This window comes from Nycticebus coucang, chromosome 5 (genome assembly GCF_027406575.1).
Source record: "Nycticebus coucang isolate mNycCou1 chromosome 5, mNycCou1.pri, whole genome shotgun sequence".
Taxonomy (NCBI): Eukaryota; Metazoa; Chordata; class Mammalia; order Primates; family Lorisidae; genus Nycticebus; species Nycticebus coucang.
The window spans coordinates 27,646,255-27,651,742 of NC_069784.1; the positions used below are offsets into that span (position 1 = coordinate 27,646,255).

Genomic DNA, 5,488 nt, shown 5'->3' on the forward strand with positions numbered 1-5,488 from the left:
AATCTCTTACTAGATTTAGGAAGTTTTCATCTATTATTTTGTTAAATAGATATTTCTTCACCTTCTGGAATATTGATAGTTTGTATGTTTGGTTACTTTATAATGTCCCATTATCATGAAGGTTTTGTTCATTCTGTTTAGTTATTTTTTTCTTTATTTTTGTCTGACTGAGTTATTTCAAAAGACTCACCTTCAAGTTGTGAGATTCTTTCTTCTTCTTTTTTTTTCTACATAAATCTTTTACTTTAATAAATAAAGCATATTCATGGCTTAGGTTTCAAATGACATTTGTAGTTGAGGAAAACTTCTAGGCCCTAGTAGGTAACAGTGAAGCTCCTGCTGCTGAGAGGAACGCATGTGCCATGCGCATTTGAAACCTAAAGAGCAGAGACCTCAAGGCTGAGAACACCATAACCATCACCCTCTAGACTAGATAACGGGGAGGTGGAGAAAGAGCAGAAGACTCGAAGTTCTTGCAGCCACCACCTAATGATGTAGGACCAGCTGAGCACCGTGTGACTTTGAGATGAACTAGGGGTGGGTTCCTGATCAGACCAAATGAAACATTCTCCCACCATTAACAATTAGGCTAAGGGCATTAGACACAGAAGGGTTTCCACTGATAAATACAGAGCAATATTAGGACAGCAAAGTGGAAGCTATACAGACACTCTTGTTTCTTCAAATATCAGAAGCTTCCATATCATGCAGTAGCACAGTGGATGGACTCTCCCTCCCAAAGACCTAGTCCATAAACTTCCTGTTGGCATTTGCACCAAACAAGGCTCCCAGTAATTCTGGCATCATCTGCTGGGCTGTGAGTTCCAGGCAGCTTTCTGCGGTATTGGAAACCTTTCTTCCACGATCCCCATTATAGATCTCAACACCACCAGCTATTTCCTCAGGCAGGTAGGACTCCTGATCAATTTTGACATTAACATCATTTTTAGTGACAATTTTGTACATAGGGATTGCCTTTTGTACTGCAGCCTTTACCAGAGTTAAATCTTGTTTCCTGCAACAAACAAACATTAGGGGCTCCAGCAACTGGTACAAACCTTGGAGGACCTGTCCATCCAGAAGCACTTGGTACCTGGTTGTATCTTGCTGAGACTCACTTTGCTGAGTCTCTGTTTTGCTTCATTTAGTAAGTCTATGATAAGATCATCTCTTGCTCTTAGCACTTTCAGCCTCGTTTAATTCATCAAATTGGACCGCTGAATTTTCTTGTGCTGCTCAATCTGCTTCTCTTTCTTCTCATAGTGTTCCATAATCTTCAGTCTTTGGGTTTGCATCTATTCCTTTGGCTTTTTCATTGGCTTCTTGTTCATTGAAAGCCATCATATGCTTAATTTGCTTCTGCACGTCAGCATGGCTGAGGGCCGCAGCGAAAGCAGTGGTAGGCAGGTAGGCACCATGCTTGAGTTAAGGACAAAAAGGGAGCTGGAAGGAAAGGGAAGAGGAAACCAAGATTCCTTCTTCTGCTTGATTTAGTCAATTGTTGAAGGTTTCAAATGTACTTTGTGGCTCAGTCAATGAATCCATCAGTTCTGGAATTTCTCCTTGGTTCCTGTTTATGAAATCTATCTCTTTGGTCAATTTCCCCTTCATATCTTGAATTGTTTTTCTAATTTCTTTGTACTATTTTTCAGAATTCTCTTATATCTCACTTTGAAATCAATATTCAAAGCTTCTTTGAAATCAATATTTTAAATTCCTTTTCTGGGATTCCTGAGATTTCTTTTTGATTGGAGAATTATTGTGTTCCTTTGAAAGTGTCATAATTCTTTGCTTTTCATATTTCCTATGTTATTACATTGATATCTGTCTAGCTGGTGTATAGTTGTTCATTCCAGTTTCTTGAATTTGCTCTCATAGGGGAGGACTTTTTCCTGAAGATGTATCTATGATGTTGGTTGAGTAGGATATTAGGGCTTTGATTCTACATATGGACAGTAGTGTAATCTCTGCATGATTTCTTTGGCTATAAACAGTGTCAGTAGTTTCTGTGATTTCCTTGATGGTTTAGAGTAAGGCTGTTAGTGGAGGTGGTGGTGAAGTTTTTCTGGGGACAGGGACAAGGGGTGTGCCAATGTTGGCCCTAGCAGTGTTAAGGGTGGGCTGTTTGTGCCTGTTCTTAGACTCCAGGACACTGACATTATGGGTCCAGGAGGGCGTATTCTTGTACCTCCAGGTGGCTTGCTTGAATGCCACTAGAGGCCATGGTGGGCTGAAGAGGTGGGGAGGTTCTTATACCCCTGGGCAGCTGGCATGATATGGAGAATGGCAGTCCCAGTAGTGGGATGGACCTCTGGGTCCGGAGTAGTGCATGGTGTTGGTGGTTGCTGCTATAGGCGGCAGACTACTCCCCAGACTCCTAGGTCAGACATGCAGTTGGGTGTTGTTGATGGGGTTCATGACAGGCTGGGTGAGCCTGTCTTCAGGTCCCCGTGGTGTGGGGGGAGCACAGCTATGGTGGTGGTATGGGTGGAATGGCCCCCAGATCCTCAGGTGGCATGCTCATGCTCAGGCTCTGAGGATATGGTACTGGGCCTGGTGGGTCTTACCTCAGCCCCTGGTGGTGTGCAGCTGTAGCAGTCAGGATGGAGTGACCTGCAGTGGTCCTGTTGTTGTGCCAGTAGGGTTGCTAGTCTAATAGCATTCCCCAGAGCAGACAGCACTCCAGCTCTGGGGAGTACACACTTCATCTCTGGCAGAAGCAATGGCCTTGGTGTTGTACAGGGGAGCCTGCATTCCAGATGCACACAGATCAGACGGATGCTCCTTGTGTGTGTGTGGGGGAGCACCCATAGCCCAGAACAGGGAACTCTTGGGTTCTGAGTAGCACTTGCTTCAGCTCCTGGTTGCAGAAGTGACTTCAGTATTGTGGGGTAGTGGGTATCCTGCCCCCTCTGTGCAGGCCTGAGCACAGAGACCAGGCTGCTAGTTCTGACAGCCCCAGAGAGGCAGCCCCCATCTAGCCTGTGGCAGTGTGCAGGGGCTGGGGGATGGGACTTGCTCTCTGTGCACATCTGAGCACAGAGGCTGCCACCAGTGGGAGCAGGGGCTGTGCCCCAGACTTAGACAGTCAGCTCTCAGGAGTCCAGCTAAGCTGCCCGTGGCACCAGGCACCGTGGTGGGTGCAGGGGAGGAAGGGGATGGGGTCCCAATCCCCAACTGCCATCCTGAGCACAGAGTCCGGTGCTGGGGCAGAGTCGCTTCTCACAGCCCCACACAGGAGCTCCTTGGCTCTGGAAAGCACACACTTTGATGTCCTCCGTCAGTGTGGGCTCCTGGAATGTGACCTGGTGATATGGGACTGTGACCCCAGGGTGGGACAGGCCAGTGTGGTCTGGGCTCTCTCGATGTTGCTCCGCTGCAGCCACGTAGGTCCCAAGAGGTGTGATCCAGTTTTAGCCCCCGTCTGGTGCGTGCCAAGCTTACCGCCCACGTTAGTCTCAGGCCTGGTGTGGGGTGAAGGTGCTCTCCTGCACTTAGGCCTGCAGCAGTCGTGGGAAACCTGGACTGCAGAGGTCTCCTTCTTGCTGTTTGTCCCAGCCCTCAGTCAATGTCGTCAGAGCTGGCCCCCGGCTTCCTTCTCCTTCTGTGCCTCGGTGTCTCCCGTGGCTTCTCCGTTGAGCTCCAGTGCTCTCAGATGACTAGTGTGATCAGCTAGTCTCAGTTTTTGTTCTCCTTTCTGGAGAGGGCCAGTATTCCATGTCTCTAACCCGTCCTCTTGAACCTGTCTCCCGCATTATTTTTCCTTTGTGAAAATCAAGCGTATGTGTGGTGGGAGGTTTTCATCTGTGGTATCCAGAAAGATGAATAAGCAAAACAATAAGGAATCCAAAAAGAGGAGGTGGCCAGCATGTCCATCTTGGGTCTGTGGCATCTTGCGTTAAAATGTATCTTGTTTTTTTTTTTTTTAACTTTTATGTCTGTGGAATGTTATCAATTGTCAGTTCATTGCCCATAACTACAAAACAAAATATGAATATGTGATTAAAACAGTCACTGGATCACTCTTCTTTGCACACTCATCTAATCTATTTTATCTTCATTCAAAAGACATTTTTATTTCTGTCATTCAATTATTGCTTCTTAAACTTAAAACAATGCACTAAAATTTAAAATACAATTAGCATCATAATAACTGAAGTGTGTCCAATTTCACTGACAATAACTTGCTAACAAAGGAGACAGAGGTTAATATTACTGGTTACAATCATCCCTCCAATCATCCAAATTTATTTTTATACTTTAATATTTGAGCAAGGGTCAGCGAACTTTCTCTATAAAGGAGCAAATAGTAAGTACATTAGATTTTGTGGGCCAAGGGGCAAAAATGCAGGTATTTATATAAAAGAGAGGAACAAATGTCCACCAGTTTTTAAAGTTCTGTAGTGATAATTGAATATTATTGATCAATATAACTTAGTTAATATAATAATAATTGGGTACAATTATTTTTTCTTTTTGGGAAGATAAGACTATTACTGAGAAGAATGGGTTCTTTTGGAGGGAATAATATTTCACTTAATGGTGGTTCAAACTAGGGTTCTCTGTCATCAAGGTGGAAATGGGATCTCATTCTCCTACATTGCCTTCCTTGGCTTCTCTGAAACCTGGTCCCTCCCCCATCCCAGGCACCAGGAACACACCAGAATTTGTGATCTGAGCCTCTCTTTTGGCACTTCTTCACTGCCCTGGTAGTGCTGGATTCTTTTCAACTTGGGGAGGCAGATTGAGAGCACAGACTCTGCGGTAAGACTCCTTGGTACAAATCTCAGCATAACCAAAATTCGCTAGCTGTGTGATCTTGGCTTACTTCACTTTGCTCATCTATGAAAATGAATTGGAATATCTATTTTATAGAGTGCTGTAAAGATTAAATGAGTTAATAAATGCACATATTTAGAAGAATACATAACATCTTGTAAAGCACTCAGTATAAATATTATTCTTCTCTTGAATTTTAAAAAAATCTATATAAAAATATGAAACTGTTCTTAGGTCATGGGTTGTGCAGAAGGAGGCAGTGGCTGGATTTGGATCACGGACTATATTTTTGCTAATTTTTTTGCATTTAAATGGTTATTACATTAGTACTAGAATAAAAATTTAAGAAACTGAGTGGACCTTAAGCTGTCTCTGTCCTGTCAAACTATCTCACTCCTTGTCCAGAAAAAGAAACTGAGACCCAATGGTGAACTGACTTGCCCTCATCATTATTTCATTAGTGATAGGTCCTGTGTTGGAACCCAGGTCTCTGGGACTTCCTACCATGGCAAGTCACAAAGGGCAGCCAGGCCTGAGGTGATGCTGGAGACACAATGGCCAGGATTTGACCTGACTTAGATTTGGTGAATTTAGAGCTTTAGTTCTCACTGAGCTCTAAAAAGGGAGATCTAGTATTCTGGCCTTCTGCCTGAGTCATAGCAGTTGTGGGGATTTAAGAATTACTCCTTTAGATGATGAGAATCCAGGG

General features: G+C 44.0%; 1 pseudogene; it reads right to left on the minus strand.

The window, feature by feature from the left end:
* Positions 1 to 744: 744 nt before the first annotated feature.
* LOC128585439 (V-type proton ATPase subunit E 1-like) lies at positions 745 to 2,224 on the minus strand (annotated as a pseudogene).
* Positions 2,225 to 5,488: the final 3,264 nt, after the last annotated feature.